The sequence below is a fragment of the Bos mutus genome, chromosome 12 (genome assembly GCF_027580195.1).
Source record: "Bos mutus isolate GX-2022 chromosome 12, NWIPB_WYAK_1.1, whole genome shotgun sequence".
Lineage (NCBI taxonomy): Eukaryota > Metazoa > Chordata > Mammalia > Artiodactyla > Bovidae > Bos > Bos mutus.
This window is the reverse complement of record NC_091628.1, coordinates 24,815,017-24,830,144: the sequence shown is the minus strand read 5'-3', so window position 1 is coordinate 24,830,144 and position 15,128 is coordinate 24,815,017. Positions and strand designations below refer to the sequence as shown.

Sequence of the window (15,128 nt, the reverse complement as noted above, 5' to 3'; positions counted from 1 at the left end):
AAAAAGAAAATTTATCTTCTTGATCACATCATGCAATGAACAAGACTTGTACAGATCACAGCACAGAGTCTCTCAATGAACTCTTTCTTCTTTCTGTGGCAACTCTCTCACACGTGGCAAGTGAATTCAGCCTCTGCATGTTTAGAAAGCATAGTTTAACATATCAGTGTGTGCATGTGGGCTAACTGAGTTTGTTGCCTTTTGCAACAGTTCTAGAGGTTTTTATTAAAATGATCGGGTTGAGTGGCTAAGATAGGCGGGCACTATCTGACCTTTGGGCTTCCCTGGTGCTCATTCGGTAAAGAATCTGCCTGCAATGTACCAGACACGGGTTCGATCCCTGGGTTGGGAAGATCCCCTGGAGAAGAAAACGGCAACCCACTCCAGTATTCTTGCCTGGAGAATCCCATGGACGGAGAAGCCTGGGAGGGCTATAGTCCACGAGCTTGCAGAGTCGGACACGACTGAGCAACTAAACCAGCATCGCCACTTGGCCTTTAAGGCATCATCCATCGGATGCTTCTCTCTTAGGGAGCACAGCTAAGCTCAGAGAAGTTTTAGAAAATTTCAATGCTACCTCAGAAACTGTTCTTCTATCTTTGAGGCAGTGGGTTCAGTGGTGCGAAAGAAAAAAAAAAAAAAGAGAGAGAGAAACTGAGAAGAAAAAGATCATAAGACCATCCATTATTTCTTGGCATTGTTAGAGCCATCAGAAACAATCTATAATACACACTGAATACGATGGGCTGCTGTCCATAAGGCAAAATATGCAACATGCTCTGACTTGCAGTTAGAGAGTGAATTAATTTTTGAAGAGAAGCTAAAGCAGTACCTCCAGAACAATAACAAGGAAACTTGTGCTACAGACCTTAACTGGCATGTGGTATAAGCTGGGGAACATTCTTCTTCCTTGCTCAGAAGTCAGACTTCTAAAATAAGGACTGATAACAACATTGACCCTGTTCATAGGAAGGTTGTTAGGATTAACTTAGAAATCATTATAAAATTATCTCACAAATATTGTATTAGATCAGAATACCTAACTCCAGGCAACATATCTTTACAGTTGAAATAAAGTTTGAAATTTTCTAAACTGTTCATCATTGCCATAAAAATGGAATGGAATACAAATACATTAGCAAATGTTAAAGTCACTTTGCCCCTAGTGAGTTAATTTGGAACAACAGATTACACTGCTCAAGTAGTCACACAAATCAATGTGATTTCGGTTGAGTTACGTGCCAAATCCAGACAAGTTTTTAAAAGATACTTGACGGTTTTCATCAAATAAATTAACATCAATTTTAGAAATGTGGGTATAAGAATATTGTATCAAACAGAGCTCTGGCAGGTGATTCAAGGAACTTTTGTAAAAATGTGGGCCAAGATAAGCAACTGATAAAAGATGTTGATGCCCCCAAGAAATTAACCACAGAAGAAATGGACGTAACGAGATGGAGAAGATAAGACCTTTCAAGAAACCAAAGAGTTGAAGAATCCAGATTCTGCCAGAAAAGTCTGCCTAAAGCAGAGATGGAACAGGGAAGATACGGCTCAACCTCCCTCTCCCACCACTTACCTTATTCACCTCTCCTTCAATATTTTTATTTGAGAATAAAATCTCTACTGATTCAGATCACTAAATCCTAGTGCTGCTGCCTTTGCATGACAATGAGTACATCACAGGCTTACAGACTTGATGCATAATTAAGTATTTGGGGAACTAAATACAAATGCAAGGTAACAGTACAATTGGGCTAACCTTGAGAAGCAATTATATTCATATTAAACATCAGTACTATGTTCTAGTCACTGGATTTGGGAACATGAACGAGCCACACTAAAGATTATCTGTTATGCTTCCCAACCTCCAGTCTCCTTCCTGCTGGTGCTGACCACTGTTTGAAAAAACAGAAGCCAAAGAGTCAGGGGATGCAGTTCACAGGGTTAGCCTCCTAGGGCTCAGAGGAGGGTTGAGAAGGGCAAAAGTTGATCTGAGGAATGGTCAGTGGAGAGTGACCAACATAAATATAACCCTCAGGATTTTTAAGGCATCCTATCAGTCCAGCTTTAAAAATAAGGTTTGTGTCTTCCTTTTAATTTATTCATGAGTCACTGAAATATCCTACACTATGTTAATGTTACGGTAATTCCAATAGGCAACAAGTTCTATATAGGCCCAGGTTTTGATCAGGTATATATTTGACTGTAAGAAGCAAAAAAACTTGTGACTTTATTTATTTATTTTTACAATGACTTTAATAAGGTGGGATTCACCCATACGAAGGGCTTCCCAAGTGGTGCAGAGGTAAAGAATCTGCCTGCCAATGCAGGAGGCAGAAGAGACACGGGTTTGATCCCTGAGTTAAGGAAGATCCCTGTAGTTAGGAAATGGTGATCTACACCAGTTGCCTGGAAAATTCTTGCCTGGAAAACTCCATGAACAGAGGAACTGATGAGCTACAGTCCATGGGGTCACAAAGAGTCAGACATAACTGAGTGACTGAACACACCCACACACCCCCATAAGAAGTTTGGAGGTAGTAGACTGCTGGCATTGTCAGCACTCAGGGACATTGGAGCCAGAGTCAGCCATTTGGGGGGCTTTTAATCGATGCGTTTCACCTCAAGGTTGTAAGAAAGCTGCTGCAGCTCCAGACATCATACCTTCAAGGAAAGAGGAAGGCAGAAAGGAAAAGAGCAATGCCAGTTACATCTATCCATTTTTATTGGGAGAGCAAACACTTTCCTAGAAAGCTCAGCCAAATTCTACCTTTGTTTCACTGGCCCAACTACAGTGCACTTCTAACTATAAAAGAGGCTTTGTAAGCACATAGTTAGGCAAGTGTTTTTTGTCTTTAATAAAATCTGGCTTCTGGCAGCAAGCAGGAAGTGAGGAGATATTTAACAGGCAACGGAAAGTGTCTGCCACAGTTAAATATCATTCATATATTTTATGTTTACTACATTAGCTACTCAAAAGAAACCCATTCACACTCATTAAACATTAGATAACAAAAAGAAATGCTCGTTTACTCTTCCTTCTCTAGTGAATAAGCCAAATAGGTAGTGAGCCTGTCATCTGAAAGCCATTTTCAACTAACATCAACCCACTTCTTACAGTAGATGGGAGAACGGGAGAACTGATTTAAAAGTAATATCTCAACTTATGAATATGATGCTGTCCTTCTCAGGATAATTATGTTGTGTTCTTGAATCCTAGTTCTTACTAGGGCTTATATTTAGTACTAATATATTTGCTTCTCAAAACTAGCCTAATTATGCTGTTAGTGAATTCGTATTTAATTCCCAAATATACCCACTTCCACATCATCTCTACAAGACTCTGTGATCTACTGATTGCTATGCAAAGACAGCAGCATTAGGATTTAGAAATCTGATTCAGTAGAGGTTTTATTATCATTAGAAATATTGAATAAGATGTCCCTGGATGTACCATTTTGATCAGTTACAAAAGATAACATGCTATAGACCAAGAGATATTATACTCTAATTACTGCCTTCTATTCAGTGATCCTACTGCTCATGTTAATGAATAGCTGCCAAGTAATAGTCATTTAACAGAGAAGGGAGCACAGAAACCACATTTCAGACTTCAGTATGGCAGTGATCCATCCCCCTTGTACAAACCCAGCATGGTGTGTGACCTTGAGTTGCTGTCATTTAAGTGGTTTTTGATTTTTTTAACCATTGTTTTATTCTGCATTGCATCTATTATTCATATGAATCCTAGGGCGAAGCTAATTTTCCTGCCACATCACCTTGTTCTGTCACACAAACTTTCTGGCCATTTCTGCCCCAGAGCACTCTTGATGGAAGCATTTGTTATACAATCAGTCTACAATGTGGGCTTAACTTGGCACTGACTCGCAAAGGGGAAGGAAAATCTCATTTTATGGTGCTGAGTTTAAAATCTGAACAATTCAGGTACATCCAAAGCACTGAAGACAATGACATTTCAAAGGCAGCTGGGTACAAAACACTAAATGATATTCAATTCAGTCAAACTGTTTTATGCTTTAGTTCATCAGTATTGTTGACATATAACAGAAAAAGATTCCATGGCCATAGTGAGCCCCAGTAGACTGCAGACTATAACTCTTGTGATGCTTTAAAAATTAAAAGTGTGAAATGGGGCTGGATGATCAAGAAAGTCGGTCCTTTGTATATTAATATTATGGACAAAAAAACCTTAGGCACCTCCTGAGATGTTTCCTTAAAACACAGCTAGTAGGACATACCACAGTTTTCCCTCTTTTTCTTTTGTCCTTCCTCTATTGTACTGCTGAGAATGTGGGTTGAGCTCTTAGCACCATTTTGGATCATGAGGATAAAGGTCACATCTTAGGGATGGTGGGATAATGAATTGGAAGCATCTTGGGTGCCTGAGGACTTCAAGGACCAGCTCTGGACTTTCTACTCTAGAATCCCTCTGTGAAACTGAAACAAGCTTCTGTCTTGTGGGTCTTTATCGCTCAATGTCAAACACAGTACTAGCAGCTACAAGCTCAGGTAATAACAAAAACAACAGCTAATATTTACTGACCTCTGACTTTGTTGGATAGTGTTCTGGGCACTTTATTTGTGTTAGCATCTTCAATCTTCACAACAACCCAATGAGGCAGGTACTATTTTACAGAGGAGAAAACTAGAACTTGAGAAAAATACTTAACTGGCCAAGGTGATGCAGCCAGTGAGTGGTAGAAACAGGACTCAAGCCCAGGCATCTGACTCCAGCATCCATGCTTAGGACATTAGCCATGGTGGAGGCCATATTTTTAACTATGACTCCTATTTCCTCTACATAGTACATCTATCTCATTTTGAGCAATATTTATGTTTGCCTTAGTTTTTGGAACTCCCCTACTTCCAACACCCTACTTGTTCAACAAATGCTTACTTTAATAGGTTACAATACTCTGTGTTATCCCAAGGTTAAGGAAGACAAGTGAAATTTATTCTGATGGAATAAATATCGGAATTTATGCATGTAATTGTCTTGTGCTCTGTAGCAAAAGACATAATTTCATTCTTCTAAATGCTGCACAATAGGGAAAAAAGAAGTGAAGGATAGAGACAATATCTTGAAGAATGATTCAGTAAGGAAGGACATGGTCAGAGAACAACCTGAATTCAGTACTCTTTCAATGCAATCTTCCACAACGGCATATTCAAAATACTTTATAGATCAGTAGCTTAAATTATTTTTTAAAAAGCAACTGTCATTATCCATAAGAGGAAAATATATTTACTCCATACTTAGGGTGGCTGGTGCTTAAGGTCATTTTATGCAAATGATGTTTTTGTTGATAAAGTCAAGGACAAGGAAACCCAGTTTCTATGTAAGTACTAGACTTTTTTTCTGGACCCTGGGCTTTTAAATATAATTATGACATTGGAATGTCCAAAGAGAAGTATACATGAAGGATAAAGGAGATCGGAATTAACCCTTTAACCTTATTCCACATGACTGCTGCTAAGTCTGCTGCTAAGTCGCTTCAGTCGTGTCCGACTCTGTGCGACCCCATAGACGGCAGCCCACCAGGCTCTCCCATCCCTGGGATTCTCCAGGCAAGAACACTGGAGTGGGTTGCCATTTTCCTTCTCCAATATTCCACATGACTAGAACCTCATATCAAATGCTAGTTTCACAATTTAAGACTCAGAATTTTGAGATAGAAGGAAGTCAAGAGGCCATAGTCCAGTGCCTTAAATTACAGAGGGAAAGAGGTCCAGTAAGCACCTGGTCAAGACTACACAATAGGAAGAAGAACAAGTAGAAGTCAGAATCCCGAATCCCTAATTGAAGCTCCATCCGTTAGGCCATATGGCTCAAGAGAGACACAGAAAGCTTGGAGAGCCTCAGAAAAGGCTGAGGGCTGGAAAACAGTGTAATGAAAGGTCAGAGGATCTGGGATTATTTAACTTGAAAGGAAGAGACCAAAGAAATGATTTAATAATTACTCAGTGCAATGGTACCCCACTCCAGTACTCTTGCCTGGAAAATCTCATGGACAGAGGTGCCTGGTAGGCTGCAGTCCATGGGGTCGCGAAGAGTCGGAAACGACTGAGAGACTTCACTTTCACTTTTCACTTTCATGCACTGGAGAAGGAAATGGCAACCCACTCCAGTGTTCTTGCCTAGAGAATCCCAGGGATGGGGGAGCCTGGTGGGTTGCCATCTATGGGGTCGCACAGAGTCGGACAAGACTGAAGTGACTTAGCAGCAGCAGCAGTGCAAAAAAAAAAAAAAAAAGCCAAAAACAGAAAAACAAAACAACCAACAAACATTTTCTCTCTCCTAATGAGACAGATAATAAGGGTTTTCTTCACAGTGTTGCCCATGCTATTCTTTCTGTTTTAAACATTGTTTTACTTTACTGTCCACCTACCCAAATACTGGGCATCCTTGGTGGCTCAGCAGTAAAGAATCCACCTGCAATGCAGGAGACACAGGTTCGGTCCCTGGGTCTGGAATATTCCCTGGAGAAGAAAATGGCAACCCACTGCAGTATTCTTGCCTGGGAAACACTATGGACAGAAGAGCCTGGAGGGCTACAGTCCATGGAGCCACACAAGAGTTAGACACGATCTAACAATTAAACAACAATCCAAATACAACTTCGTTTCAATGTCATTTGACAAGGCCTAGATCTTTCTAAACCGTCCCCAGATGAGTCCATTAACACTGAACTTTATTTTCTCAGGTTTCCTCCTTTAGCACTTATGGTTAGGACCGCAAAGATTGACACATGCATTGTCATCATGACCAAATGTTTCATTGGGGTGTTTCTCCTTTGGAGAAATCTATTCTAATCCTTCAACTCTTAATCCTCCTGTCATGTAAACCTCCATGGAACTTCTATCGTGGTCAGAGTTGAGCTTAGAATAGAAACTCAATACTTATAGAATTTAATCAATCCAGGGCATTGTAATTTATGTTAAATATAAAATATATTTTTCTAATGATGAATTAAGTATTATTTAAGTAATCATTAAGTAATATACTAATTATACTGTAAACTTTCTAAAACCAGATATATTATCTATCTGCAAAATGTAAGGTCTGAAGGTTCAAGGATTGACAGATAAACCACAATCCTTTCTCACGTCTGAGCCTTATGATTCTGTCATTATCTACATTGACTTAAACAACACATCCTCTAGATCTCAAGGTTTCAGCTATCTCCAACATTGACTCAAACCACTGCAAAGTCAAACTGATGAATTAATCAATGAGATATTTGTAATAAGTTTTCTGTGGCACAAAAATAAACTGAACAGCTGATTCAGTAATCATGTGATTAGAATGTTCCAATTCTATCCATGTAATGAGAACCACAAGCTAGAAGCCGTATATATTGCTCTGATGTTACAAAAGATGAAGGATTATAGATGCACTTACCTTTTATGGATCTATTACCTGCAGTATTTATACAATATCATGGTTTCATAAATTTTTCTGGAGACTATTTTTTCACTTTTATTATTTGTACTCATGCATTTAGTAAAGTAACTGATATACTAGAGAAGAGAGGATATCACTAAATAATCTTGGCAGATGAAGAGAAGAAAATCCCTTACAAGAGACCAACTTGCTGCATATTTTAAAAGATCACTCTTACATATCTCTATGGCTGTTTTAACTGACATCACTCTAATCTCATGCTTCTGAGGGTTTTACCTTCACTATAAAACATATGCATGGGGATTTGCCCTTTTATTAGCATGTCAATCTATTAATATAATAAATATGATATTTGAGATAACGAACTACCTGATCTCCAGTGGAGATCATTAAAATGTTGCCTCTCAAATTGCCTTCCTAAGGGGCAGACCTCTTTAAAAAATTGATGGGAGTCATGAATTGAATTTGTGAAATTTGTAGAATCTCCTTTCAGTAACAGCCATAAGTTTTCTATAGACAAAGATGGTATTTGGCTCACTCTGAGAGGCTTCCTTGTCTAATAACGTGAAATATAATACAATTTTAGAATAAGCAGGCCTTTAAAATGTCATTTTAGAATGACATTTTAAATGCTTAATGAAAAGCAAGACCCTAAGTGTCTTTGTCACTGCAGTTTATTTCAAGATTCTACTTCGCCTGATTTAGGGTCACTTGAAAAACAGCCAGATTGACAGCAGGATTTGAAAAGTGGCAGTATCTGGAATAGACAGTCCTTCCAATGCCAAAGTGGATCCACAGTGAAGTTAACAAGGCTGACCCTTTGGGGCTCTCGCTTGCACAGGTCTATGAAGGCAAGAAGCTATGAATGTCCCCGTGTCCTAGGAGGGGCCAGCAAGCCAGGTGCTAATCAGGAAGCATTCCTATGTGTTCATTTCTGGTAAGTTGGCCTACAGAGATCTCTGAATCTTCAAGCCTTCCATAATTTGTTGTGATTTACTTTTTTTTTCATTTTAACTAAGATCTCTTTTATAACTTTGTATTTGTTTTTTTTTCTTAGAGGGATCCCAAAGTCATGTGAATCTCAGGCCCTATAAAATCTAGATTTGCTCCTACCCAACAGCAAGAAGGATTTCATTACAAACGAAATTTGTTGCAACGAATATTTTTAACTGACATTTTCTAACAGAGTTCGATTAGCTACACTAAGGCCCTCAAAGTAATTTGTGTGAATGTAGCCAAATGGTCTGCATAAATCATCATTTGGATACTGGGAGTTAATGATGTGACACAAAGCCTCAGAGATAAATGAGAGCCCTAATTTAGATGTAGCACCATGGACTCTTAAAACAATAGGTGGATCAGTGCAACAAAAATGACCAAGCAGATGTTAATTCCCAACTTATTACCAAGTAGGAAACTCCTACAGAGATTGCATGAGGTTCTGACACACCTAGAGTAAAAGTTAGGGGCAAAGGCATAATCTATCCTGTGTCGAACAATAATCACTACTGAGGCTGAAAAGAAGAGCTTCATTTGGGGTCTTAAGAATTGCAATTCAGGAGACATAGACTCTGGTAAAACTGTTCAGAGTGGTCCCGGAGAATAGAAAGTGTCTGGGGCTTATCAAGGCAAAAGCCAGAAGGTTGTTCAAAAATTGTGACTGACCCTGATGCAAGAAAGGAAATATTTGTCCTTAAGGGATAGGCTGTCACAAATTATTTTAGAGTAAGTAAGGGCTTCCCTGGTGACTCAGTTGGTAAAGAAGCTGCCTGTAATGCAGGGGACCCAGCCAGGTTCAATCCCTGGGTCAGGAAGATCCCCTGGAGAAGGGAAGCAGTGAGAAAGCTACCCACTCCAGTATTCTTGCCTGGAGAATCCCATGGACAGAGGAACCTGGTGGGTTACAGTCCATGAGGTCACAAAGAGTCAGACATAACTGAGCAACCAACACTTTCACTTTCAAGGGTCAGATACATATCTTGGGTTTTTGGGCTGATGTTCTGGATGCCTATGTTATGATAAGAAGTGGTCCAAGTTCAGATTTCATCTGGGCTGAGCAGTGCTTGAGTCACACTTCTTCAGTGGCCTCTTAGCTCTATTTCAGATGCCTCTCTTGTCAACACTGACTCCATTTTGATTCTCCTTTTATACCTGAAACCTCTCTGCAAAAACTGAGTTTAGACAAACTGAAAAAATTCAGTGGTCAGTGCATACCATGACAAATAATACGGTGCAGAGATTCAAGTCAGTGTGACAAAAGAAAAAAAAAAAAAAAAAAGGTATCAAAGAATCATTAGTCCCTCTGAACATCATACATTGTGCTGACTCTATTCTGCTGAGCTAAGGGGTCACAGCTTGAACATGGATCCACTTCTAAGTCACTGATACTTGTCACTTATCCTGCAAGAGGTGGGCTAAGAGCACATAAATTGTCAGCACTCAATTAGGAAAAGAATATTTCTCTCACTTTTAGTTTCATGACTTACTAACATGTCCTATACTTTAGAAAATTCACCAACATTAATACCAAGGCTATGACAGTCCTCCAGTGGAGTTAAGATGGTTGTTGTTAACAATAAATCATTTTAAGGTAACTTCTATCATCTGAATGAGATAAACTTTCAATACTTAAGGTAAATCTTTTTAAAATATTCCCCACAAAACTTAACAAGTCAGAAGACAGTCTCTCCCAAGAAAACAAGTACAGCCCCTGGGCATATTGGGTAAAGGCAATGGTGGTGGGAGATGGCTGGTGGGGAGGGGTGGAGATAGGAAGACAGAAGATCAAGGTTAAAGCTTGTGAGAAGATTCACACAAGACACAAGACTTTCTCAGGAGAAATCAGTCTTTAGCCAATGCCTTAGGACAGCAGTACCCCAAATACGGGCTGTCGGCCTCTGAGGGTCATTGAAGTTACTGTCAAGTATAAACTTACAACTATTTTAATAATACTGAGACATTATTTGTCTTTTTCATTGCACTGTTTTGCATAGATGGTACAAAAGCAATGATGGCTAAAGCTGTTGGTTGCTGCTGCTGCTGCTAAGTCACTTCAGTCGTGTCCGACTCTGTGTGACCCCATAGGCGGCAGCCCACCAGGCTCCCCCATCCCTGGGATTCTCCAGGCAAGAACACTGGAGTGGGTTGCCATTTCCTTCTCCAATGCATGAAAGTGAAAAGTGAAAGTGAAGTCGCTCAGTCGTGTTTGACTCTTAGCCACCCCATGGACTGCAGCTCACCAGGCTCCTCCGTCCATGGGATTGTCCAGGCAGGAGTACTGGAGTGGGTTCCCACTGCCTTCTCTGAAAGCTGTTGGTGGCTAAACACAAATCGAGGCAATGGCTTCTAAGTGTACTGGTATCATGTACTAGTTTTGTGTGAAATCAGTGTGCTACTATAATGCACATTGTACTTCACTGCCACTCACTGGCAGGAGGGGAAAAAAAAGCCAGAGAACAGTTTCACCTTACAATGACTGTTAACAAAGCAATACAAATTATTAACTTTATTAAATATCAGTCCTTAGATGTACTTGGTTTTTTATAATCTGATGAAACGGGAAGTGTTCAAAAAGTACCCCTGCTACACACTGAAGTATGATGGTCGTCTCAAAAAAAGGACTTGGACAGTTGCTTGAGTTCTGAGCTGAATGAGCAACTTTTTTCAGAGACTGCCATTTTTACTTGATTTGGTGAAGAATCATGCGGAGAAGGCAATGGCACCCCACTCCAGCACTCTTGCCTGGCAAATCCCATGGATGGAGGAGCCTGGTAGTCTGCAGTCCATGGGGTCACTAGGAGTTGAACACGACTGAGCAACTTCACTTTCACTTTTCACTTTCATGCATTGGAGAAGGAAATGGCAACCCACTCCAGTGTTCTTGCCTGGAGAATCCCAGGGACGGGGGAGGCTGGTGGGCTGCCGTCTATGGGGTCACACAGAGTCCAACACGACTGAAGCGACTTAGCAGCAGCAGCAGCATGTTTATTTAGACATGAGTATTTGGCAGAAACTTTCTCAACAATGAACCAATAAGACTGTCACTTCAAGGAAAGCAACTGACAGTTTTGTTGCCAAGGATAAGATTCAAGATTTGCAGTGAAAATCAGAATTTTAGAAAAATTGTATCTACCAGTGCAAGCCTGGCAGTTTTTCAATGCTCAAAGACTTTTCTGATGATTAGCAACATTAACAGATAAAATATTTTACACTGTATAATGAAATATGCCAACATTTGACAGAGCTGAATAATTCAAAGAATCAATATTCCAACTGACCAATGCATCATGTTACAGAATGCATCATTACAAAATAAATGGGTAAAATAGCGATTCAAAGCACAAAATAAACCAATAAATTTTAATGTAACAGATTTTGAAAAGTTCATGGATATGGTTTCAGATTCTATGATGCAATTCACCTTTAAGAAACTTAGTATTTGGTGTTGCATCTAAGAATAGCCACAAACTATTTAAGAAAGTTATTAAAATATTCCCTTTTCCAAGTATTGAACTGAGATTTCTTAAAACATATCAACCAAAACAAGACATCACAACAGCTTGGTAGTGTCTTTAAAATATGTCCACAGACTCTCTGACAATCCTGTTCTAAAAAGGTGTATTCTGAGAGTCAGACTTTTTTTTTTTTTATTGAAGTATAGTTGACTTACAATATTATTTTAGTTTCAGGTAGACAGCTGAACTGAGACAGCAAAGTGATTCAGTTATGCATATATGTATATCTATTCTTTTTCAAATTCATTTCCAAAATATTGGTTATTACAAAATATTGAGTGTAATTCTCTGTGCTATGCAGTTAAGTCCTTGTTGGTTATCTGTTTTACATATAGTAGTTATTACAAAATATTGAGTATAATTCTCTGTGCTATGCAGTTAAGTCCTTGTTGGTTATCTGTTTTACATATAGTAGTTATTACAAAATATTGAGTATAATTCTCTGTGCTATGCAGTTAAGTCCTTGTTGGTTATCTGTTTTACATATAGTAGTGTATATATGTTGATCCCCAAAACACGTGAAAATGAAAGTGTTGCTTAGTCATATCTGACTCTTTTTGATCCCACAGACTGTAGTCCACCAGGCTCCTCTGTCTGTGGAATTCTCCAGGCAAGAATACCAGAGTAGGTTGCCATTTCCTCCTCCAGGGGATCTTCCTGACCCAGGGACCGAACCTAGGTCTCCTGCATTGCAGGCAGATTCTTTACCATCTGAGCCACCAGGTAAGCCCACGTTAATCCCAAACTCTTATTATTTGTAGACTTTTTATGATGGCCACTCTGATTGATGTGAGGTGATACCGCACTGTAGTTTTGATTTGCATTTCTCTAACAATTAGCGATGCTGAATATCTCTTCATGTGCCTTTTGGCCATCTGTATTTCTTCTTTTCTGAGGCTCAGACTTAATGATTCATTTCTAGCAAACAGTATGTGACAAAAGTGACAATGTGTGACTTATAACAGTTCAGAAATGCATCGTGGTTTCCTCCTTGCTCTCTCTCAGAAAACATGGGAGAAGTCAGCTGCTACTTTGTGAGGACACCCAAAGATCTGAGAATCTTGGCCTTCAGTGACAGGAAAAAGATCAAGCCGGATATCCGCATCTTGATTATGTGAAGCGAATATTCCTTTTAGGTAACTTCAAGCCTCAACCACTGCCCAGGCTTCTTGTGGGTCATGGATAATGTATTATATTGGGAGTTGGCTAAATTCAGCTTACTGTCTGCTTTTACAAATAAAGATTTATTGGAATACAGCCAGGTCTCTGTTACATATGCTCTTCGGCTGCTTACAACAGCAGAGGTGACGTTGTCACAAAAACACCATGGCTTAAAATAGGTATTATTTGGTCACTTACAGAATGTTTGCTTACCCTTGTACTACATCAGTGTTCTTCAATTTGCCCTCTTGAAATTTCAAGGTATGACTTTTTCAAGGAATCAGAAACTTTCTCTTCTCTCCCTCTTATTCTTGTCTAATCAACACCACAGTGTGAAAGGGTGATTGGTTAATATTGCAAATGCCATTACACTGACGATTAGTTTTCAACTTATAAATTTTGAGGGGACACAAACATTCAGTCTATAGCAGTAATCAAGGAATTTTAGTACCATATAAATTTGGTACCCACCATCATCCATTTAAAAATAGATAAAAGTGCTCTTAAATTGAAATTTTACATCTTTCTTTTTATTTGAATCTGTTCTTATGGTCCACATATCTTCCCTGGCAACTGAGTTTCACAATGTATTTTTTAAATCACAAGTTCTTTATTTATCACCCTCACTCAACAAACATATAGAGTTGCCCCCTGAACAGCACAGGTTTAAACTACACAGGTCTGCTTATACACGGAATGTTTTCAATAGCAGATGCTACAGTACTACAGGTTCAGGTGTTGACTGAATCCCAGGATGAAGAACCACAGACATGGAGTAACTGAGTACGGACGGCCAACTGTGAGCTAAACTCAAATGTCTGTGGGGAGAGGTGACGCCCCAATCCTCCACTGTTCAAGGCCAACTGTATACAAACTGAAGTTTTAATGTAAGTTTTATATTTTCTGTGAGCATAGGGTTAAAAATTTTCTTCTAAATTAATTACTATTATAATTATTAATATATAACTGATGAATAATTTTCATATATTAAAGCTTTTTACCAAAACATAGATTTATTTTAATTTTTATAAATAACTATTAAACATACAAGCTAACATTTTATTGAAAGTTCTCTTAATAAGGTTAATATGTATGCTCTGAGACTCGGTCATGTCTAGTTCTTTGCAACCCCATGGACTGCCAGGCTCATTTGTCCATGGGATTCCCCAGGCAAGAATACTGGAGTGAGTTACCATTTCCAACTCAAGGGGATCTTCCTGACGCAGGGACTGAACCTGTGTCTCTTGCATCTCCTCTGTATTGGCATGCAGATTCTTTAGCACTAGCGCCACCCGGGAAGCCCAGTAAGGTAAATAAGAAGTTTTTTCTAATTATTTCATCCACAGGTGAATTTACTTCTTTCTAGATTAAGCTAAGCTAAGTCACTTCAGTCGTGTCCGACTTTGTGCGACCCCATAGACAGCAGCCCACCAGACTTCCCCATCCCTGGGATTCTCCAACCAAGAACACTGGAATGGGTTGCCATTTCCTTCTCCAATGCATGAAAGTGAAAAGTGAAAGCGAAGTCGCTCAGTAGTGTCCTACCTCAGCAACCCCATGGACTGCAGCCCACCAGGCTCCACCGTCCCTGGGATTCTCCAGGCAAGAACACTGGAGTGGGTTGCCATTTCCTTCTCCAATGCATGAAAGTGAAAAGTGAAAGTGAAGTCGCTCAGTCGTGTCCGACCTCAGCAACCCCATGGACTGCAGCCTACCAGGCTTCTTCGTCCATGGGATTCTCCAGGCAAGAGTACTGGAGTGGGGTGCCATTGCCTTCTCCATCTTTCTAGATTAAGTTATAGCAAATATAGGCCATCGGTTATATTCCTATTTCCCATAGTAAGATTTGGGATCAGTGAGGTACACATCTTTCTCATGTGTAGTACGAGAAAGGGTATTACAAATGCTTGTAAATTCTCAAGGTGGTCAATTTAAGAAAAATACTTGATATAAAATTGAAATTTCCCTTAAAACTATTTTTTTTTTTTTTTGCACAAGTCCTCTCTTGGGAAGTCTTCCTGTAC

General features: G+C 39.4%; 1 long non-coding RNA gene across 1 annotated transcript in view; it reads left to right on the top strand.

Moving 5' to 3' along the window:
• Positions 1–13,125, top strand: part of LOC138990257 (uncharacterized) — a 56,639-nt gene extending 43,514 nt beyond the window's left edge. The window contains exons 2-4 of the long non-coding RNA XR_011466376.1: positions 8,271–8,366; positions 12,513–12,666; positions 12,949–13,125. This is a non-coding gene — a long non-coding RNA (uncharacterized lncRNA). The remainder of the gene's footprint in view (positions 1–8,270; positions 8,367–12,512; positions 12,667–12,948) is intronic.
• The last annotated feature ends 2,003 nt before the right edge of the window (positions 13,126–15,128 follow it).